This window comes from Caretta caretta, chromosome 4, assembly GCF_965140235.1.
Source record: "Caretta caretta isolate rCarCar2 chromosome 4, rCarCar1.hap1, whole genome shotgun sequence".
Classification (NCBI taxonomy): Eukaryota; Metazoa; Chordata; order Testudines; family Cheloniidae; genus Caretta; species Caretta caretta.
In genome coordinates, this window is record NC_134209.1 from 72,084,539 (window position 1) to 72,107,741 (window position 23,203).

At 41.1% G+C, this 23,203-nt stretch overlaps 1 long non-coding RNA gene across 1 annotated transcript in view; it reads left to right on the plus strand.

Annotated features, from left to right (window-relative positions):
• LOC142071897 (uncharacterized) overlaps positions 1 to 22,882 on the plus strand; it is an 84,500-nt gene extending 61,618 nt beyond the window's left edge. Inside the window, exon 2 of the long non-coding RNA XR_012668110.1 lies at positions 22,399 to 22,882. This is a non-coding gene — a long non-coding RNA (uncharacterized LOC142071897). The remainder of the gene's footprint in view (positions 1 to 22,398) is intronic.
• Positions 22,883 to 23,203: the final 321 nt, after the last annotated feature.

Genomic DNA, 23,203 nt, shown 5'->3' on the forward strand with positions numbered 1-23,203 from the left:
AGGATGGAGGCTGGCACAGCTGATTAAGAGAGCTTTAAACTAGGAATTTGGGGGAGATGGTTGGAAGATGTCCAGATAATCTCCACGCTGGATTTTAACATTGAGAGGGAAGAAAACGAAGTAAGAAAGGATACAGCCCGGTAGGAAAATGGACATAAGGAGGAAGGGTAGTGTATATACCAGTCTAATAGGTGATACTGGTGGTAGAATGTCTGTGCGTACTCGGGTAAAGAATGGGAGAGAAGCCAAACAGCAAAAATTAAGATGTTTGTACGCTAATGCAAGGAGCCTAGGTAACAAAATGGAGGAACTAGAGCTATTGGTGCAGGAAGTGAAACCAGATATTATAGGGATAACAGAAACATGGTGGAATGATAGTCATGACTGCAGTACAGGTATTGAAGGGTATGTGCTGTTTAGGAAAGATAAGAAATAAAGACAAAGGTGATGGAGTAGCATTGTATATCAATGATGAGGTGGACTGTAAAGAAATAAGAAGTGATGGAATGGATAAGACAGTCTGTCTCGGCAAAAATCACATGGGGGAAGAAAGCTACTGGAGTCCCCCTGGGATAGTGCTTGGGGTGTGCTATAGACCGCCGGGATCCGATTTGGATATGGATAGAGTCCTCTTTAATGTTTTTAATTAAGTAAATACTAGTGGGAATTGTATGATCATGGGAGACTTTAACTTTCCAGATATAGACTGGAGGACAAGTCCTATTAATAATATCAGGGCTCAGATTTTTCTCGATGTGATAACTGATGGATTCCTTCACCAAGTAGTTGCTGAACCAACAAGAGGGGAAGCCATTTTAGATTTGGTTTTGGTGAGTAGTGAGGACCTCATAAAATAAATGGTTGTAGGGCACAACCTTGGTTCAAGCAACCATGATGCTAATTCAGTTCAAACTAAATGGAAGGATAAACAAAAATAGATCTGTGACTAGGGTTTTTTAAATCAAAAACCCTAAACTTTAAAAAATTAAGGAAATTAGGGAAGTGGATTGGACTGAAGAACTTGTGGATCTAAAGGCGGAGGAGGCCTGGAATTACTTCAAGTCTAGGTTACAGAAACTATCAGAAGCCTGCATCCCAAGAAAGGGGGAAAAACTCATAGGCAGGAGTTGTAGACCAGGCTGGATGAGCAAGTATCTCAGAGAGGAGATTAAGAAAAAGCAGAAAGCCTACAAGGAGTGGAAGATGGGAGGGATCAGCCAGGAAAGCTACCTTATTGAGTTCAGAACATGTAGGGATAAAGTGAGAAAGGCCAAAAGCCATGTAGAGTTGGACCTTGCAAAGGGAATTATAACCAATAGTAAAAGGTTCTATATCCAGATAAATAAGAAGAAAACAAAGAAAGAAGAAGTGGGACCGCTAAACACTGAGGATGGAGTGGAGGTTAAGGATAATCTAGGCATGACCCAATATCTAAACAAATACTTGCCCTCAGTCTTTAATGAGGAGCTTAAGGATAATGGTAGAATGACAAATGGGAATGAGGATATGGAGGTAGATATTACCACATCCGAAGTAGAAGCCAAACTCGAACGGCTTAATGGGACTAAATCAGGGGGCCCAGATAATCTTCATCCAAGAATATTAAAGGAACTGGCACATGAAATTGCAAGCCCATTAGCAAGAATTTTTAATGAATCTGTAAACTCAGGGGTTGTACCATATGACTGGAGAATTGCTAACATAGTTCCTATTTTTAAGAAAGGGGGAAAAAACGTGATTCGGGTAACTAAAAGCTGTTAGTTTGACATCTGTAGTATGCAAGGTCTTGGAAAAATTTTTGAAGGAGAAAGTAGTTAAGGACATTGAGGTCATGGTAATTGGGACAAAATGCAACATGGTTTTACAAAAGGTAGATCGTTCCAAACCAACCTGATCTCCTTCTTTGAAAAGGTAACAGATTTTTTTAGACAAAGGAAATGCAGTGGATCTAATTTACCTTGATTTCAGTAAGGCATTTGATACGGTTCCACATGGGGAATTATTAGCTAAGTTGGAAAAGATAGGGATCAATATGAAAATTGAAAGGTGGATAAGGAACTGGTTAAAGGGGAGACTACAATGGGTCATACTGAAAGGTTAATTGGAAGGAGGTTACTAGTGGAGTTCCTCAAGGATCGGTTTTGGGACCAATCTTATTTAATCTTTTTATTACTGACCTTGGAACAAAAAGAGGGAATGTGCTAATAAAGTTTGCGGATGACATGAAGCTGGGAGGTATTGCCAATACAGAGAGGGACCAGGGTATCGTACAGGAAGATCTGGATGACCTTCTGGAGTAATAGTAATAGGATGAAATTTAATAATGAAAAGTGCAAAGTCATGCATTTAGGGATTAATAACAAGAATTTTTGTTATAAACTGGGGACACATCACTTGGAAGTAACAGAGGAGGAGAAGGACCTCGGAGTATTGGTGGACCACAGGATGACTATGAGCCGCCAATGTGATATGGCTGTGAAAAAAGCTAATGCAGACTTGGGATGCATCAGGCGAGGTATTTCCAGTAGAGACAAGGAGGTGTTAGTACTGTTACACAAGGCACTGGTGAGACCTCATCTGGAATATTGTGTACTGTTCTGGTCTCCCATGTTTAAGAAGGATGAATTCAAAGTGGAACAGGTATAGAGAAGGGCTACTAGGATGATCCGAGGAATGAAAAACCTGTCTTATGAAGAAAAGGAGTACTTGTGGCACCTTAGAGACTAACCAATTTATTTGAGCATGAGCTTTCGTGAGCTACAGCTCACTTCATCAGATGCATACCGTGGAAACTGCAGCAGACTTTATATATACACAGAGAATATGAAACAATACCTCCTCCCACCCCACTGTCTTATGAAGGAGACTCAAAGAGCTTGGCTTGTTTAGCCTAACTAAAAGAAGGCTGAGGGGGAGATATGATTGCTCTCTATAAATACATCAGAGGGATAAACACCAGGGAGGGAGAGGAATTATTTAAGCTCAGTACCAATGTGGACACAAGAACAAATGGGTATAAACTGGCCATCAGGAACTTTAGACTTGAAATTAGACGAGGGTTTCTAACTATCAGAGGAGTGAAGTTCTGGAATAGCCTTCCAAAGAGAGCAGTGGAGGCAAAAGACCTATCTGGCTTCAAGGTTAAGCTTTATAAGTTTATGGAGGGGATGGTATGATGGGATAGCCTAATTTTGGCAATTAATTGATCTTTGACTATTAGCGGTAGATATGCCAAATGGCCTGTGATGAGATACTAGATAGGGTGGGATCTGAGTTACTACAGATCTGTAACTGGGTGTCTGGCTGGCGAGTCTTGCCCACATTCTCAGAGTTTAGCTGATTGCCATATTTGGGGTCGGGAAGGAATTTTCCTCCAGGGGAGATTGGCAGAGGCCATGGGTTGTGTTTTTGTTTTTGTTGTTTTCTGTTCCTTTCCTCTTCAGTGTGGGGCATGGGTCACTTGCTGGAGGATTCTCTGCGCCTTGAAGTTTTTAAACCGTGATTTGAGGACTTCAATAGCTCAGACATAGGTCAGGGGGTTGTTACAGGAGAGGGTGGGTGAGGTTCTGTGGCCTTCATTGTGCAGGAGGTCAGACTAGATGATCATAATGGTCCCTTCTGACCTTAAAGTCTATGATTCTGTGGCTCCCCAATATGCCAACCTCTTCATGAGCCAGCTTGAGAAATTTCTGGACAAATGTACCACAAAACCAGTGATCTACCCAAGACACATCCTCTGGGCAGATGACCTAAACTCTTTCAGATTTTCATCATGACTATAACCAACATCACCCTCCCATAAAGCTCTCTGGAACCCTCCCACACCAGCATCGACTTCCTGGACAGCACAATCAGCTTCTACAATGGACAACTATATACAATAAATCCCCAGATCACCACTCCTAAGTTCATTGATCAGTAACCATCCAAAACACACCAAGAAATCTGTTATCGACTGCCAGGCACTCAGATAGCATAGAATGTGCTCTGAGGAAAAAGTCCAGGATATACATCTTAACACACTCAAAATTACTTTCCCAAAATAAGGACACTCCACCAGAGAAGCAGATCACATCATGAAATGGGCCACCCAAATACCCTGAGAGAACCTGCTTCAATACAAAAATAGTACCTCCTCTGACTACACACCCCTAGTTGTCACATACCACCCCACACTGAAACCCATACAGGGGATCATCAAACTATAACACATACTCGATGGGTATCCCAATCTGAAAGAAATCTTTCTTGAACTCCCTTCTTCTGGCTGTCAGACAACTCACAATCTCTACAAGCTCATCAGAAGCAAGCTCCCCACAGACCAGGACACACCAATTCAAAGCAGCACCAAACCCTGCCAGAACAACAGATGCAAATATGCAGACATTTCTGGGGCCGGTTTTGTTCAATATCTTCATAAATGATCTGGAGGATGGTGTGGATTGCACTCTCAGCAAATTTGCGGATGATACTAAACTAGGAGGAGTGGTAGATACGCTGGAGGGCAGGGATAGGATACAGAGGGACCTAGACAAATTGGAGGATTGGGCCAAAAGAAATCTGATGAGGTTCAATAAGGATAAGTGCAGGGTCCTGCACTTAGGACGGAAGAACCCAATGCACCGCTACAGACTAGGGACCGAATGGCTAGGCAGCAGTTCTGCGGAAAAGGACCTAGGGGTTACAGAGGATGAGAAGCTGGATATGAAGCAGTGTGCCCTTGTTGCCAAGAAGGCCAATGGCATTTTGGGATGTATAAGTAGGGGCATAGCGAGCAGATCGAGGGACGTGATCGTCCCCCTCTATTCGACATTGGTGAGGCCTCATCTGGAGTACTGTGTCCAGTTTTGGGCCCCACGCTACAAGACGGATGTGGAAAAATTGGAGAGAGTCCAGCGAAGGGCAACAAAAATGATTAGGGGTCTGGAACACATGACTTATGAGGAGAGACTGAGGGAACTGGGATTGTTTAGTCTGTGGAAGAGAAGAATGAGGGGGTATTTGATAGCTGCTTTCAACTGCCTGAGAGGTGGTTCCAGAGAGGATGGTTCTAGACTATTCTCAGTGGTAGAAGATGACAGGACAAGGAGTTGTGGTCTCAAGTTGCAGTGGGGGAGGTTTAGGTTGGATATTAGGAAAAACTTTTTCACTAGGAGGGTGGTGAAACACTGGAATGCGTTACCTAGGGAGATGGTAGAATCTCCTTCCTTAGAAGTTTTTAAGGTCAGGCTTGACAAAGCCCTGGCTGGGATGATTTAATTGGGGATGGGTCCTGCTTTGAGCAGGGGGTTGGACTAGATGACCTCCTGAGGTCCCTTCCAACCCTGATATTCTATGATTCTATGATATCTCCATTGCTACAATGATCAACACACTTGTCAAGATTCATGGTTCCTATCAACATGTGGTGTACCTCATTCAGTGCACTAAATGCTCTAGTAACAACTGTGGGTGAAACCAGACAATCACTATGCTCTCAAATGAACCCACAAAACAATGATAAAAATAAGACCAAAACACAACCACCTGTGGATGAACACTTTTCACAAAGTTAAGTCTATATCTGACACCCGCGCCCTCCCCTCCCCCCACACACACCGTTCTCATCCTCCAAGGAAACCAGCTCAACCCTTTCATCAAGAGATGAGACTGGGAAATTAAATTAATAAGTTTTGCTAGATACTAAAAATCATGGTCTTAATAAAGGCACTGGATTTACGGCTTATCACAACAAACTGTAACCAAGTAACTCCCTCCTCCCCGTTTGTGTCCTAACAAGGGTGTTAATGGGCCACTTCACCTTGAACTGTCTTTTTAGAATTTGTGCTAACTACTTATGCTAAACTTTGACCTTTATATTTAGCTGTGACATTGATTATATTTTCCAGACACGAAGAAGAGCTCTGTGTAAGCTCAAAAGCTTCTCTCACTGACAGAAGTTGGTCCAATAAAAGATAGTACCTTGCCCACCTTGTCTTTCATAAATCCCTGTGTAAAATAATATCAAATAGATAGGCAACACTTGTTTAGCTTTCAATCCCATAAATAGTGATACAGTAAGGGAATCCTTACCATATATTAAATATTTACAGATACCAGCAAACAATTACCTGGGGACAATGAGCTCCTCATGTGACTAAAGTTACTCACATGCATATGTGCTTGCAGGATGGGGCCCATAGATTCTAAATAGAAGCTTACTGTGCTTAAGAAAGAGATTTTTTTTTTTTTAGTTCAAAATACATTTGGTTAATATGTGATGTGCAGCACTGTCTAATTTGAAATACAATTTTGCATAACTACAGAAAATTATATTTCCTAATAACAGAAATCTGTGTGACTGAACAGGTTATTCTGAATGCAATGAACCAAAGCTGTGAAAGGCCTGAGAGTGAGTCAAGATAAATATAACTCATTTTATTTAATGTGCAAACTGTTAAAAAAGGAAAAATGTATGTTCCCATCTGAGAGCTGTATTATAAGTTAGGAAGCTGCCATAATTTAAAGTGAAAATATTTTCAGATAACATTTTTGGAAAATTATGTATGAAATACCTTATAGTTCTTTTTGGTGAAACAAGTTCAGGACTTGAAGATGCTAACTTCCAGGTAAGAAATTGGCATAACTTCTGCCTATGTAAAATAAACATTAGGAGTAAAAGCTGATTTAAAACCATTTAGCAGATAGTGACCTCCATTTAGATAAGCTCTTACTAGAAGAATATAATGAGATATTGTTTTGTTTCCCATTCATTGACAACATGAAAATGGTGGCTAGTTTTATCTGCAAATGTCCTGAGGAGTGGCGGTGGTTTTTAATTGCTATGTAGTGGCTGTTCCTTGTATCTGAAGACTGCTGAGCTGGACAGTATTTTTCAAATTGTTTTTCTTTTTTTTCTTTTTTTAAACAAATACTTATGTACTCAGGCAAATGCCAGTTCACCACATGCTTCATCTTAATCATTCTTTAACAAGAAGCTGGATGCTGAGAAAGTTTTAGTGTTGGTTCATTGCTAACGAAGAGGGGGTAGAATGGAAGTATGATCTGATGCTAGACAATCAAATCCTGTAATCCTTATATGAGGCACAGTCTCTTATTCACAAATGGGGCGTGTGGGAGGAGGGGAGCTCAATAAATTTCTGCCCAGTTTCCATCATGTTATTCTGTGGTGTGTGAGACACAGTTGCCCCACACCACTTCATATAATCTTATAGAGGATTGTTCCCTGAAACTCAAGATCGAAGGAGGCCGGAATTTAGCCTGTTAATTTCAGTCTTTGATTAACATGTAATTCCCACTGAACTGATAGTTTATGGGATTCTAAAATAGCAGACTAAGACAGTATCAATGTATTTCAAAGAGTCCATTGGTATGAGGAACATCAGTCTGCTCTGGAGTGCACAATAAAGTAAAATTCAATGTATCGTAATGCAATCTTCTGACCAAAATGACACTAAATAATCAAAGTACTTCGTACACTGTGTTAAGATTATGAAGTAGTATTGCTGTTTGGTTTTGTTTGTTTGTATGTTAGCAAGGTACAGTCACAAACATCTGATGGCTTCATCTCCCGACGTACAGTCTAGCAACAGCTAATCTAGATCAGGTCCAGAAGAGTCCATAACCTTTACTAGAGAATTAGCTGTCTTGTTTCTTACAACTTTCTTCTCTTGGCATAATCACAGACTGCCACCTTTTGCCTCTCTCCTAGCCATGATCTCCAATTTTTCTGGCAGCTGATGTTTGGGCTTTAGAATTGTTATAGACTTTTACCTGGATACATTGCAGATTGCGTAGAAGGAGAAAATACTGAATATTTCAAGCTAGGAATACTGTTGCTTCTCCTTATTGATGTGTTGTACTGTGCTGAGCTGCTTCCGTGTAGCATAATTGTGCTTAAGCAGAACTGCAGCAGGCAGTATAGCCAAAAGATTAAACTGTGGATAAACGGCAAAGAGTCCTGTGGCACCTTATAGACTAACAGACGTATTGGAGCATGAGCTTCCGTGGGTGAATACCCACTTCGTCGGATGCTTGACGAAGTGGGTATTCACCCACAAAAGCTCATGCTCCAATACGTCTATAAGGTGCCACAGGACTCTTTGCTGCTTTTACAGATCCAGACTAACATGGCTACCCCTCTGAAGCTTGAAACTGTGGATAGGGACCTGGAGTGGGACTTGGGAGAATAAGGGTCAAGTCCTGGTTCTGCCACAGGTTTGCTGGGTGACCCTGGCCAAGTTGCTTTCCCTGTATCTGGGTGTGTAAAATGGGGATAATGATAGGAAGTGCTTTGAGATCTGTGTGAAAAGTCCTATATAAGGAGAGGTGTAATTTAAATTGTAGGGGGATATATTTCTCTATATTTTTAAAAATCTTGCTATGCTTATGAACTAATACTGGCTTATAAACCTGCATATGAAACAATAAGGGGGTGAAAATTATGAAAAACTACAAAGAAAACCCTGTTGCTTCTAAAACTGGGTGAAGCGAGCTTTATAACAGCGCTGGTTCTTTACTCTAGCCCAGAAGAATGAATGGCTATTTAGATGTAATTATGCACTATAAATATGCCTGATTGTATTACTACAAAGTTAAATAGCCACAAGAAAACCTAAATATTAGCACAAAGGTAAAAATTACTCATGGAACGCTGCAATTTGCTCATGCTATGAGCAGTCAAGAGTCATGCATAGTTTAACTCTGCAACTACTAAGAACAGGTTCACACAAGCTCATTTGTTTTATGAGCATAAGGAACTGATCTCTGAAGAAGTCTCTCTTGGGAGGTTAGACTTGGCCATAACAGTAGCCTGAGAAAGTGTTCTCTTGTTCCCCTTACATCTGGCAAGTATTAAGATGGATCAGAATAAAGACTTGTTTACATTGTGTAACCTCTATTTTCACTTTGAAGGTAAGATGCAAATATATATACATATATATGCACAATCTCTAACTATAAAATAGGTTGCAGAATGAATACTGACCTAATGCCCTTCTACAATATGTGTTCTTATTTACCCATTCATCTTATGCATTGAAAGAAAATCTGGCAGAGTACCTCTGCCTCTATCCAAATGCAAAGAGAGAACATATGAGCCATCAAGGCAGTAAAAAGCCATTGTAAAATACCACCTTTTAAATTTAAAATATGTTGTCATAAACCATGTGCACTAATAATTCCTTCAAACAAACTGCTTTGGCAAAACTAGTTTGGTTGTAGGGTTACTTACACGTCTCATGTATGGCTCTCTCTCACATACCAGTGCGCATTGGTCACCCTACAAATGTTTGTCAGTTTCCTAAGATAACTAAATAATGTTAGCTCAGTATTTACTGCATTCCTAAGGTACTAAGTGAACAGAACATGACAATAATGAAGGAGCCCATGTATTTAAGGGTGACTTGTGGTCTGTATATGTGCAATCTTGATTTGATTTGTTTAATAATGCTGCTATGTAGCATGATTGTTATAGCTGAGTGACAATTGTTACTCAGTGTTCTTCAAAACTTGCAGAAGAAAGATGATAACCCATGGGACAGGTAACTATCCAAGGCTCCAATTCAGCAAAGTACTAATGCACATACTTTAACTTTCAGAATGTGAGAAATCATAGAATCATAGATTTTAAGGTCAGAAGGGACCATTATGATCATCTTGTCTGACCTCCTGCACAGCGCAGGCCATAGAATCTCACCCACCAACTCCTGTAACAAACCCCTAACTTATGTCTGAGTTATTGAAGTCCTCAAATTTTGGTTTAAAGATTTCAGGGTGCAGAGAATCCTCCAGCAAGAGACCCGTGCCCCACGCTGCAGAGGAAGGCAAAAAACCTCCAGGGCCTCTGCCAGTCTGCCCTGGAGGAAAATTCCTTCCTGACCCCAAATATGGCCATTATCTAAACCCTGAGCATGTGGGCAAGACTCACCAGCCACACACCCAGGAAAGAATTCTCTATAGTAACTCAGATCCCACCCCATCTAACATCCCATTGCAGGCCATTGAGCATATCTACTGCTATTAGTCGAAGATCAATTAATTGCCAAAATTAGGCTATCCCATCATATCATCTCCTCCATAAACTTATCAAGCTTAGTCTTGAAGCCAGATATGTCTTTTGCCCCCACTGTTTCCCTTGGAAGGTTGTTTCAGAACTTCACTCCTTTGATGGTTAGAAACCTTTGTTTAATTTCAAGTCTAAACTTCCTGATGGCCAGTTTATATCCATTTGTTCTTGTGTCCACATTGGTACCGAGCTTAAATAATTCTTCTCCCTCCATGGTATTTATCCCCCTGATACATTTATAGATAGCAATCATATCTCCTCTCATCCGTCTTTTGGTTAGGCTAAACAAGCCAAGCTCTTTGAGTCTCCTTTCATAAGACAGGTTTTCCATTCCTCGGATCATCCTACTAGCCCTTCTCTGTACCTGTTCCAGTTTGAATTTATCTTTCTTAAACATGGGAGACCAGAACTACACACAATATTCCAGATGAGGTCTCACCAATGCCTTGTATAACGGTACTAACACCTCCTTATCTCTACTGGAAATACCTTGTCTGATGCATCCCAAGACCGCATTAGTTTTTTCACAGCCATATCACATTGGCGGCTCATAGTCATCCTGTGATCAACCAAAACTCCGAGGACCTTCACCTCCTCTGTTACTTCCAACTGATGCGTCCCCAGCTTATAACAGAAATTCTTTTATTAATCCTAAATGCATGACCTTGCACTTTTCACTATTAAATTTTATCCTATTACTATTACTCCAGTTTACAAGGTCATCCAGATCTTCCTGTATGATATGTCTGTCCTTCTCTGTATTGGCAATACCTCCCAGATTTGTGTCATCCGCGAACTTTATTAGCACATTCCCGCTTTTTGTGCCAAGGTCAGTAATAAAAAGGTTAAATAAGATTGGTCTCAAAACGTATCCTTGAGGAACTGCTCTAGTAACCTCCTTCCAGCCTGACAGTTCACCTTTCAGTGTGACCCGCTGTAGTCTCCCCTTTAACCAGTTTCTTATCTACCTTTCAATTTTCATATTGATCCTCATCTTTTCCAATTTAACTAATAATTCTCCATGTGGAACTGTATCAAATGCCTTACTGAAATCAAGGTAAATTAGATCCACTGCATTCCCTTTGTCTATAAAATCTGTTACCTTCTTAAAGAAGGAGATCAGGTTGGTTTGACACGATCTACCTTTTGTAAAGCCATGTTGTATTTTGTCCCAATTACCATTGACCTCAATGTCCTTAACTACTTTCTCCTTCAAAAATTTTTCCAAGACCTTGCATACTACAGATGGCAAACTAACAGGGCTGTAGTTACCCGGATCGCTTTTTTTACCTTTCTTAAAAATAGGAACTATGTTAGCAATTCTCCAGTCATACGGTACAACCCTGGAGTTTACAGATTCATTAAAAATTCTTGCTAATGGGCTTGCAATTTCATGTGCCAGTTCCTTTAATATTCTTGGATGAAGATTATCCGGGCTCTCCCAGTTTAGTCCGATTAAGCTGTTCGAGTTTGGCTTCCACGTCAGATGTGGTAATATCTACCTCCATATCCTCATTCCCATTTGTCGTCCTACAATTATCCCTGGGCTCCGCATTAAAGACTGAGGCAAAGTATTTGTTTAGATATTGGGCCATGCCTAGATTATCCTTAACCTCCACTCCATCCTCAGTGTTAAGCGGTCCCACTTTTTCTTTCTTTGTTTTCTTCTTATTTATATGGCTATAGAACCTTTTATTATTACTTTTAATTCCCTTTGCAAGGTCCAACTCTACATGGCTTTTGGCCCTTCTCACTTTATCCCTACATGTTCTGACCTTAGGAAGGTAGCTTTCCTTGCTAATCCCTCCCATTTTTCACTCCCCGTATGCTTTCTGCTTTTGCTTATTTTTTCTGAAGAGGTGCCTAAGGTCTCATTGACTGACTGAATCACTCAAGCATGTACTGTACTTCAAGCATCTGAGTAGTCCCATCCATTTCCATAGGTCTTTAAGCACATGCTTAAAGTTAGGAAAGTACCTAAGTGCATACCTAATTTTGGGCCTAAATGAGCAGGCATCATTCTGACACATGATATACAGTATCTAGAAATCAGACAAAGGATTTATCACAAAGCAATGCAGAATGTATTTTACTCTCTGTAAACAAGGGTGACAGTACTTCATTGCTTGGCGTATTGGCAATGGTAGGCTTCATGGGAGATGTGTATTAAGGCGGAATATGCTTGTGACACATTCAGTTACTAGCATAAAGTCCTCTCTTTTTTGTATATACAGACATTTGTAACTAGAGTGCAATTTACTTGTATGATAGGAAGGGAAACTATTATATTCTTTATGTTGTAACAAAGGAGTATGAGGTTTTTAAGGGTTTTATTGGCTACCGGGGGCGGGGGGGGCCCTGCGGCAGTAATTAAAGCTAAAAAAAGCGTTCCTTCAAATTGTTCCACAGTCCATATTCACACTCCTTGCTGTAATTTTAGTGTAGATTAAAGGCAAAGATTTTTTTCTTCCTAGGTTTGTTTTTTTTTTTTTTTTAACATTTCTTTACATTACTTGTAATTTTGAATGGAAACAGGTCTGCTTCTAGACCTAAGGGAATGAGTTTAAAGGGGTAGTGAATGGTAATGGACTGATATTTCCAGCAGACATAAAGTGAGAACATATGCATTTACTTTTAGTAACAAGAGCCTTTTATTAAAACAAAATGCTGCAGCAGTAACACCATAAGCAATGTACCTTGCAAGGTTAACTACTTAACATACAGAATGTCAGCAAAATATCCCATGAGCCCATTTACAAGAGGGAAAGATCCATTTTCAGTCCTAATTTAAAATCAAACTAAGCAACTAGAAACAATACTGGAAAACACTACATTTGGAGCAATAAAGTTTCATTTCTTAACCCTTTGGTACCACTTCAGTAAATTTTATATTCAGAAATGTTCCTCACCCATTTGTATTCTGCTGAATATCTACCTTGATTCTTTTTATAAGTCTGGTGGATTTTAACATTCTTGATCATGAGTTCCTGCTGAATCACCTTGAATACAGTGTTTGAATTAAAGTGCCTTTTTAAAGAGCACTATTCCCAATCCACCAGTAATTAACAGCTGTTGAAATTTAAATAGCACTCAACTGTAGTATCGCTTCTAATGAAGCTCTGTTTTTGGGGAAACCTTTTTAATAGTTACAGCTTTGGGTTCTATAATTCACGAGGAAAGAATGAGTGTCCACCCACACAGTTTATTTTACATTTTATTAGGGAATTCATAGACATTGTCCTATTTTTAGGAATTTGTATATAGAATGGATTCTGTATACTTATCGCTTGATGATAGCTACATTACGAGCCAAAGTGTGTAACCTTTACTCACACTGTGAACACTCCTAAGTAGTCCCACTGACAATATTAGTGATGTGGAAAGCAGGGCTTCACTTGCATTCAAAATGATTATAATAAGGCTACTTGTTTGAGTAAGAGTTCACCAATATACAAATTGCACTCATGGATCTTGAATTTTGTTTCATTTTGATTGCATCTTTTGTATCTCAAATTCCCAGTGATTTTGTTGTTCAGTTTCCAGCCGCACCACTGCTATTACTTGTCACTTGTACTTCATTACTTGTATAAGGAGAAAGACCGGTCCCTTTGAAGTTGGAGGGAGGAGCACAGCAGGTTACACAAGGGGAGAATTTGGATGAGGCACCAAGAACTCAATTTGTACATGCACATGGATTGAATGCTAACTGCAGTTGCAGCACCTTTATAAATGGTTCTCTTAATAAAGAATCAGTTTAGTTTTACAAGCATGGAGTCCTTTCATGTTTCATGTACCACGTGCTGAGTAACATAAAGGCACCGTACTGTCAATAAGAATAAGGCTTTGCATTAATGATGCTGAGATCTTGATATAAATCATATACATTTCACACCAAACATTCTAATTTTCCTACATTTGATTATTAACAAACTCCAAGTGGTTTATCCAGAATTCTTTTTGCTATGGCTCTGTGCCAGCCTGAACATTCAAGGTTTATTTATCATGGAATAGATGCATTTTACCATTCCAAAGTGAAATAGAGCCGAGATTTTAGTCTTATCTATATTAGGGTTTCTAACTGAATTCTATTATTCCCTCAGGATGCATGATAAGGAAACTGAAAATGTTTATTTTGTTTAGTTTTCAGAGAAACACTACACTAAAATGGAGCTACAGTAGAGTATTTCTCTGGGGATGGGGGGAATTACAGGGATGTTGTAAATATCCCTAAAATAAGCATAATAAACCCAGGAAATTAAGAATTGAGGTAAGATTAAAATGTCCAAAGATGCTAGTGTAGAGATGTATAATTAAATACCCTCCCAACCTTAACTCAGACCTCTAGTGATGCCACGCAATAACCATTTATGAATAATGTGTATGGTAATCTGTTTAAATTAAAAAGAGGGGTTTTTTTAGGACACATGCATTTTTCGCGTGGTGTCACAAGTACAAAAGTGTTCACTTTTAAATTGTCAGCATTGTTTCTCATTTTATTGTACTTGCAATAACTGTAGCAGCAATATCACTGACCTGATTCTGCCTCCTTGTTGGCATCCATTCTGGGCTGGTGTTTACTTTCATCCATGGCAAACTTTAGCAAAATACTTTCACCTGTTGTTAAAGCAATTTCTACTTATTAAGGGTTTTTTATTTTTTTTAAAAAAGGCATGAACACCTCAAAGACTTTGATAAAGCAACTTGACAAAAAAATCCCATGCTGGGATCCCTTTTACATACTGTCATTCAAACTTGAAGGGAGGTCTGAATAAGAAAACACATACATTAATAGGTATATAGAATATTCTAAGTATGCAATAGCTTATTTTGCTTAAGTTCATATGAGTGAGCACTATCCTAATGAGAAAACAGGTGGAATATAAAGTTAAGACCTCTAAAGTAATTGGAAAGGCTTCCACTGTTGTTTTTTTCCCCTCCTCCCCCGTCAATGTTAATGGCAATTAAGCATCCAAATAGCATATGGCAACTTTGACATCTCAGCCTACTTATGAAATTAAATACAAAAAAAAACCTGTTAATGTTAAGGTCGCAAAGTCTAGCGCTCAGAAGTTAGGAAATGCTAGAATTAATGTTGCCTGGACAACCTAAACTTGGCTTCCCTTGTGAGTATGCATTATGATAGTCTTCAATTACATGATCACATTATTTTTCCCCTTCATCATTCAGCACACAGGATGGATGCTGCTCACAGAATAAGTAGTTATTCAATATTTCTCTTAATACGCATTCCATCTCTGGCCCCTCTCTTTAATTACAGAACCCTATTCAAAACCTGCTCTAAATATAGAACTATCAATTTCTTCATGGTGCTTTCATCACAGTATGAATATTTCACTTAATGTATGAATTTATCTTAATACCTCTGTAAGGTGAGGCAGTATTATCCCTTTTGTACAGACAGAGATAGGGCCTAGGTGTCTCAAGTTGAGCACACAAAATTAGTGGACACTGACAATTTTATCTAACTTTTTCAGAGTGCTTAGCATTTTTATAGCACTTCCTATGTTCAAAACTGGGTCCCAATTGACTTCAGTTTATAGCTATAACAGCTCAGTCCTTAGGCAACTAGAAGCCAAAATTTGCTGAACTTGAGACACCTGAAGTCAGGAACGCAATTAAACAGGTGAAAGTTTGGTTCAAATGACTTGCCTAAGTTGCCTAGCATCGCATAGGACTTCTGTAGCGGAGGCAGTGATAGAATCCAGTTTTCCTGGGTGGCACTCAACAGCCTTAACCACAGAATCATCCTTCTCTACGTTCAGTCTCTTTACTTATTCACTACACACTTTCCGTCTTCTCCCGTAAACCAGGAAGGGTTCCTACAGGCAACAGACTCATTCACTACAAAATTCTGAGTCAGCACTTTTCATCCTGTGCCCTGAATGAGGCAGGAATCCTGTGGAATATATGTATGCGCTCATGTAATGAAACAATGTATTGAAATGTGTACACATAAGAAAGCCACATTAAGGTTACATAAACTTAATTATTTCATTTCTTAACTTTTGAGTATTTGACTTTGTGACCTTAATGTTCTTTAATGTAGATTTTTGTGTAAAATTTTCTAGTTTTTTAAAAGGTTTAAAAAAAAACCCCACACCAGTCTTGTGGACCAAATTGACCCTCTCACATGGGTCATCAGCAGGATTGGTACTTTAAAGTCCATAGGACCAACTACTGCCACTTGAGTTAGCAGAATAGCTGGTGGCAGTGTGAGGCCATCCTCATCTGTGGATCAGGCATGCAAGGAGGCTGAGGCATGTGCAGTTAACAGATGTTTGAGAGCAGAGGAATGTTGACTTAAGACTCCTAGGTTCAATTCCAGGTTTTGGAGGGGATTGTTTTCTAATAGCTATAAACCAGTGGTGGGCAACCTGCAGCCCGTGCAGCCCGTCGGGGTAATCTGCTGGCAGGCTGCGAGACTGTTTGTTTACACCACCGTCTGCAGGCATGGCTGCCCCACAGCTGCCCGTGGCTGTGGGTTCATGGCTGAATATTCTGAGCTGAGATAGGCAGCTCCCTCTGGCCCAGGCTCAGGTGCCTAACTTCCTGAGAGAGACAGGACTAAGGCCAAACCCCTCTCCTTGACATTTCTTATTGGCTAGCAGTAACAGAGCTAATGGGGACATGGGGGTGACCCCTCCCGCACCCCCTTCCAGCATCTCTTAGGTATAGATGTGGATCCATTTCACATGGGGCTGGAGAACAGTGAGCATGCCCTGCACTCACTTGGCAGTAGTGGCTCCTGTTCCATGGGTCTGGGCCCAGCTCCTGGTGTTGTGACATGGCACACAATGGAGGGACAGGTGGGGCAAATCTCAGTGGAACTGGGACAGAGTGTTGCAACATCCAGAGTAGGGAGCTAGACCCAGCCTGCAGGATGGGAGCTGCCACACCCAGGTGAGTGTGGGGTGGACTCAGTCTCCAGCCCTCACCACCAATTACTCATTGGCCCCCATGGTTGCAAATCCTGGCTCAACCACTGTTGGCTAGCTTAGATGGCTCCCTGCTGACCATGCTGGTTTTTGTAGATCCCATTCTTAGAGGCCTAAACTCTCTCCATGCCTTGTATAGGGGAGCCTGGGTCCCTAACTTGGGGATGTGGATTCTATTGGGTGCGAAGGTATCTAAAATTAAGTATTCCAACAGTGACCATTGCAATGCCTGAGTGCCTTTGTTGATCTAGTCCAAGAACCCTATTTAACAAGAATGAGGTTTTTTTAATGAGCAAGAATGACTTGTCTATAAAAGCTATATCCTGTTTTAACTTCAAAAGTTCTTTACTTTTTTCCTCTAACATAAATGTACTGATTACCAACAACTATGTGGTTTTATGTGGTCTATCATGATCTAAAATCAGCTCATGTCAGCTATCAATTGTGCATTATTTCTACCACACTGAATTTTATTTTAGCTGCATTATGCATACCAGTACTTAAGGTTCATTTGGCACTCTGGTATATCTGATTCCAAGCAAAACTACTGGTGATATGAATTATCACCTGAACACATCTAGAAGTAGCAAACTAACTCAAGTAAACAACCTAGGGATAATTAAAATGGAATAATTCTCTAGAGAAATTTTTAATTTACTCAGATTACTACCAGAACTTGATGTCTGCCTGTATGGAAAAACACTGGACTGGGATTTGTGGTCTTTCCTCTTTAACATCTATCTATGTTTAGAGTCTCTGTGGAGTATATCTCAGTTCAGCATATGGCTCAATAAGGCCTCTCTGGGGGAAAAGAGTAGAATGGCTTAATATAATTCCTGTTTGGCTTCTTTGCCAACATGTCATGTTGTTCCATATTCCTTTTAGTTTTATGACATGGCCCAATACGATATGACTAGACACAAGTATAGTGGGGCAGCTGCCCAACTCCAGAAAGCAGGGGCTAAAAGCAGCCCTGGAGAGGGCTGTGGCTGGGAAAAGCTAGGCTGATTGGGGAAGCAGCCACAGCTGGGGCCATGCCCCAATCGGGCAACAAATGGCTCTATAAAAGGGCTGTGAGCCAGGAGTTGAGTCAGTCAATCTCTCTCTCTCTCTCTCTCTCTCTCTTTGGAGAGAGAGAGAGAAGAACCTGGCTGCCTGGGAGAGATGGGTACCTGAGGTAGAGTAGTGCTGGGGAGCGGCAAGAGGAGCTGGGGAGCTCCAGCCTGGTAACTCCCCAGGCTGAAGGCCTTGTTGAAAGCCTATCAAACGTACTGGGGCTGCAGAGATACAGCCTGGGAATAGGCAAAGGCAGCAGGTCCTAACCTCTTGCTGGTGATGAGTGTTTACAGACTGGAGTCTGCCCCAGTGAGTGAGGGGGCTAGATGATGACTGGCAGTAGCCACTGAGGCAGTGTGGGGCTACAGGGTTGGGGGTTCCCTTGGGTGGGGAGACCCAGATTGTGGGGTATTGCTGGGGGCAGAACCCTGAGGTAAAGAGGCCCCGGGGTCCGGGAGGGGCTAGCAGCAGGTGAGACACCGGCCAGGAGGAGGCCTTCTATATGCTGGAGAGCTAATTCCCAAGATGATCAGCAGGAGGTGCTATGCCAGTGAGCCTTAGCTTTGCTCCACCAAGGTTTCAAGGGAAAGGAAAGTTTGTACATTCTAGCCCAGACTGTAGGCAAGTCCTCAAATTAAAAAGAAACAAGCAGTATGAATGGAGACCTATTTTAAAGACTGGTTGTTGGATATGTGGCCCTTGAGCTGATCTAGTGCATGATTTAATTGAATAGGGCTGAGGAAGGAATTAATACAACCACTCTAGTCCCTTATAATGCCAGTTTGGTACTGGATTCTGATTCCTATACAAAGGAAGTAGAAAGAACTATTGTGGAAGAAATGGTCTGTGGCAATTGAGGGGGTTCAGCACTTCACATGACTGAATCTTCCTAAATTGTTTAAACTGGAGCTACTGTATAGCCAGATAAATTACTGGAAATCATAGAATATCAGCGTTGGAAGGGACCTCAGGAGGTCATCTAGTCCAACCCCCTGCTCAAAGCAGGACCAATCCCCAATTTTTGCCCCCAGATCCCTAAATGGCCCCCTCAAGGATTGAACTCACAAACCTGGGTTTAGCAGGCCAATGCTCAAACCACTGAGCTATCCCTGCCCCTATGACCCTGTCGAATTACCTTGATGTTTTATTTATTTTTTCTTCTGATATTTGGATACCATAGTGATGGGTGTGCATAGAAAGCTAAATGTACAAAACTGAGAGACTTGCAGGGGCAGCATTCTCCAGTTAGTGGGAAGTTAAGCATGATGGAATAGAATAGGGATAGCCTGTGAAAGTGGTGAATGTGTAGTACCTCTTTCTTAGAGTTCTAATTGGTCATCCTGTCACCCAAGTTTAGTAGCTCACTTGGGTGTATGGAAGAGATGCGCACAGAGAAAACTATAAGGAGTGTTGCTAACTTGGTTTTTAATCATGAGTCTCATGACATTTGATGCTTTACGTAAATCCCCATGCCAAGTGACCATACGAAAATATCTGCTTTTATTAAATAAGACCCCAAAGTTTTAACTCTATTTATCTTGAAAATGCATCCCACATGCATCCTGAAAGCTCAGAAAGTAAATAAAAAGAACCCAAAACTTACTGTTTTGGTTCAATCTCATGATTTTGGGGGGGCTTGTTTCATAAGTTTTCAACTCTTGACGTTGGCAATATTGTAAAAGTAGCATCAGCCATGAGGGGCAGTCATTGACACGGAAACATGTTGCCTTTATGGCCAGTTGCTGAGTGCCACATGATCTATATTGGATACAGTAATATTCTGGACCACCAGTCTGCAGCTCCTGTTCGCTTCAGCTTATGTGACCTTGTTAGATCATAAGTAATAACAGACCATCCTTCTCAGTTCAGTGTTGTACTTGTTCATGTGTGTTCTCTTCTCAATTGCAGGACTAAAAACAATTTTAGGTGTTTCAAAATAAAATTTAAAAACTATAAATGGACCCAGTGATGATGATGGGCTCATTATTATAAATCAGTAAATATCTATTTGAATCAGTTTGTAAGTAAAGACATGATTTTCCTAATTGCCAGCACTGCATGTCAAACTTTTATGTGAAGCTCAGGCTGTTTCTTCTACTTAACATAAGAATGGCTATATTGGGTCAGACCAATGGTCCATCTAGCCCAGTATCCTGTCTTCTGACAATGGCCAATGCCATGTGCTTCAGAGGGAATGAACAGACCAGACATCCTCAAGTGATCCATCCCCTTGTGGTCCACTCCCGACTTCCGACCATCAGAGTCTAGGGACACCGAGAGCATGGGGTTGCATCCCTGAGCATCTTGGCTAAAAGCCGTTAATGATCCTATTCTCCATGAACCTATCTATACCAGGGTTAAAAAAAAATAGTTTTGGTCTTCACAACATCCCCTGGCAATGAGTTCCACAGATTGACTGCCTGTTCGTTTTAAACATGCTACCTATTTTATTGGATGACCCCTGCTTCTTGTATTATGTAAAGGAGTAAATATTACTTCCCTATTCACTTTCTTTGCACCAATCACGATTTTATAGACCTCTATCATCTCTCTCTCTCTCTCTCTCTCTCTCTCTCTCTCTCTCTCTCTCCCTCTCCCCCTTAGTCATCTCTTTTGTAAGATCAAAAGTCCCAGTCTTTTTTTTTAATCTCTCCTCATAGGGAAGCTGTTCTATACCCTTAATCATTTCTGTTGCCTTTCTCTGTACCTTTTCACATTCAAATATCTTTTTGGAGATTCAGCAACCAGAACTGCACACGGTATTCAAGGTATGGGTATATCATAGATTTATATAGTGCTTCCTAACTTTTTTTTGTTAGCTTTTTTGACTGCTGCTGCACATTGAGTGGATGTTTTTCAGAGAACTATCCACAATGACTCCAAGATCACTTTTTTGAGTGCTAACAGCTAATTTAGACCCCATCATTTTCTATGTATACTTGGGATTGTGATGTGCATTAATCAACATTGAATTTCATCTGCCATTTTGTTGCCTCATACCCCAGTTTTGTGAGATCCCTTTGCAACACTTTGCAGTCTGCTTTGGACTTAACTATATTGAGTAATTTTCTGGCATTTTCAAATTTCCCCACCTCACTGTTTACCTCCTTTTTCCAGATCATTTATCCAGCTGTTTACTCCTCTCCACTGTGAAAACTGACCATTTATTCCTACCCTTTTTTCCTGTCTTTTAAGCAGTTACTGATCCATGAGAGGACCTTCCGTCTTATCCCATGACTGCTTACTTTGCTTAAGAGCCTTTAGTGAGGGACCTTGTCAAAGGCTTTCAGAAAGTCCCAAGTACACTATATTTACTGGATCACCCTTGTCCACATATTTGTTTGACCATGTAGCAGGGCAGTTACTCTGCTCCTGTGAAAGGCTAGGCTGATTGGGGAAACAGCCACAGCTGGGGCCACCCCCAATCAGGCCAAAGCTGGCCCTATAAAAGGGCTGTGAGCCAGGAGCTAGGTCAGTCTCTCTTCCACCTTGGAGGGAGATGGACATGGCTGCCTGGGAGCTCAGGGTACAAAGAATGGAGCAGTGCTGGGGAGCACAGGCCTGGCGACTTCCTAGGCAGTGGCCTGATAGAAAGGCCAAAGCAGGTCCAAACCCCCCTTGTCAGTGATGAGTGGATTAGGCTGCAGTCTGCCGCAGTGAGTGGGGGGACTAGATGATGATTGGCAGTAGCTACTGAGGCAAGGTGGGGATAGAGGGTTGGGGGTTCCCTGGGAAGGGGAGACCCAAAGACGGCAGGGGTACTGCAGAGGGCAGAACCCTGAGATAAAGGGCACCAGGGTCTGGGAGGGACACAGAGGGCCAGCGGCAGGCGAGACACTGGCCTGCAGAGGGCGCTCTGGGCTGGAAGAGCTAATTCCCAGGACAACCAGCAGGAGGAGCCATGCTGGTGTGTCATTGCTTCGCCTCAGACCACCTCAGAGAATTCTAATCAGTGAGGCATGAATTACATTTACAAAAGCTGTGTTGACTTTTCCCCCAACAAATTGTTAATCTATGTGTCTGATAATTCTTTTCTTTACTGGGGTGCTGGAACAATTTGTATAGTGGGGGCACTGAGTCATTGAACCACACTATAAACCCTGTATATGGTGGAAACCGCTGATGTTTCACTCCATATTTTTTATGGAAATATGCTTATGATATGAATATCCCATAACTGAGATACCTTACATGAGCCATCTTGCGTAAAGTGCATAATTGGAAAGGTTATGATTTACTGAATGTGTTTATCCAATTTGTATGCATGTATCATTTTTTATATCTGAAGCTGGGAATATTGACCATGTCTCTGTATTTCAGACGTGCAATGTTGGATGAAGCCAAACAATGTTAGTGGCTCGTTGAAGAAATGCACACAAACATTACCCCAGGAACTGTGTGGAAGAGAAACCTCTGAGATAGCTCTATACAATGGGAACTGTTTGACCCAGGTCACAGCAAAAAAGCTTTTCTATAAATGCGGGGAAGATATAAAAGATGTACAATGACAACATGAGGGGTCCTCACTCTCCCTATAGAACACCTGAGGAACAAAGACTGAACTGTGAGAAGTGATGGTCCACGGCTAATATCTTTAGCCTATGTAAGAAAACCTGGGAAAGCCAAGGCAACTTGTGCCTTAAGAATCTGCCAGCTTGTTTATCACTCAGGGTGAGAATTTGTTAATTTGTATCCTGCCTATCTAGTGTGTTAAGCTCACTCTTCAGTTCTTGTGTATTTACTAATGTAATTTGCTTTGTTCTGTTTGCTATCCCTTTAACCATTTAAAATTCACCTTTTTGTAGTTGATGATACCCACTTCATGTAATTTCTAACAGGGTGGCGGGGGGGGGGGAGTCATGCACATCTCTCTTCGCATTAAGGAAGAGGGTAGATTTTTCCATACAGCGCAAGACAGTATTATTTTGGGTTTATCTCCCAAAATGAGCGTGCATGTGAGTGCTGGGAGAGTCCTCTCACACAGAGCTGACTTCAGTCTGTGACTGATGATGTTCCTTGACTTTAGCAAAGCTTTTGACACAGTCTCCCAAAGTATTCTTGTCAGCAAGTTAAAGTAGTATGGGCTGGATGAATGGACTATAAGGTGGATAGAAAGTTGGCTAGA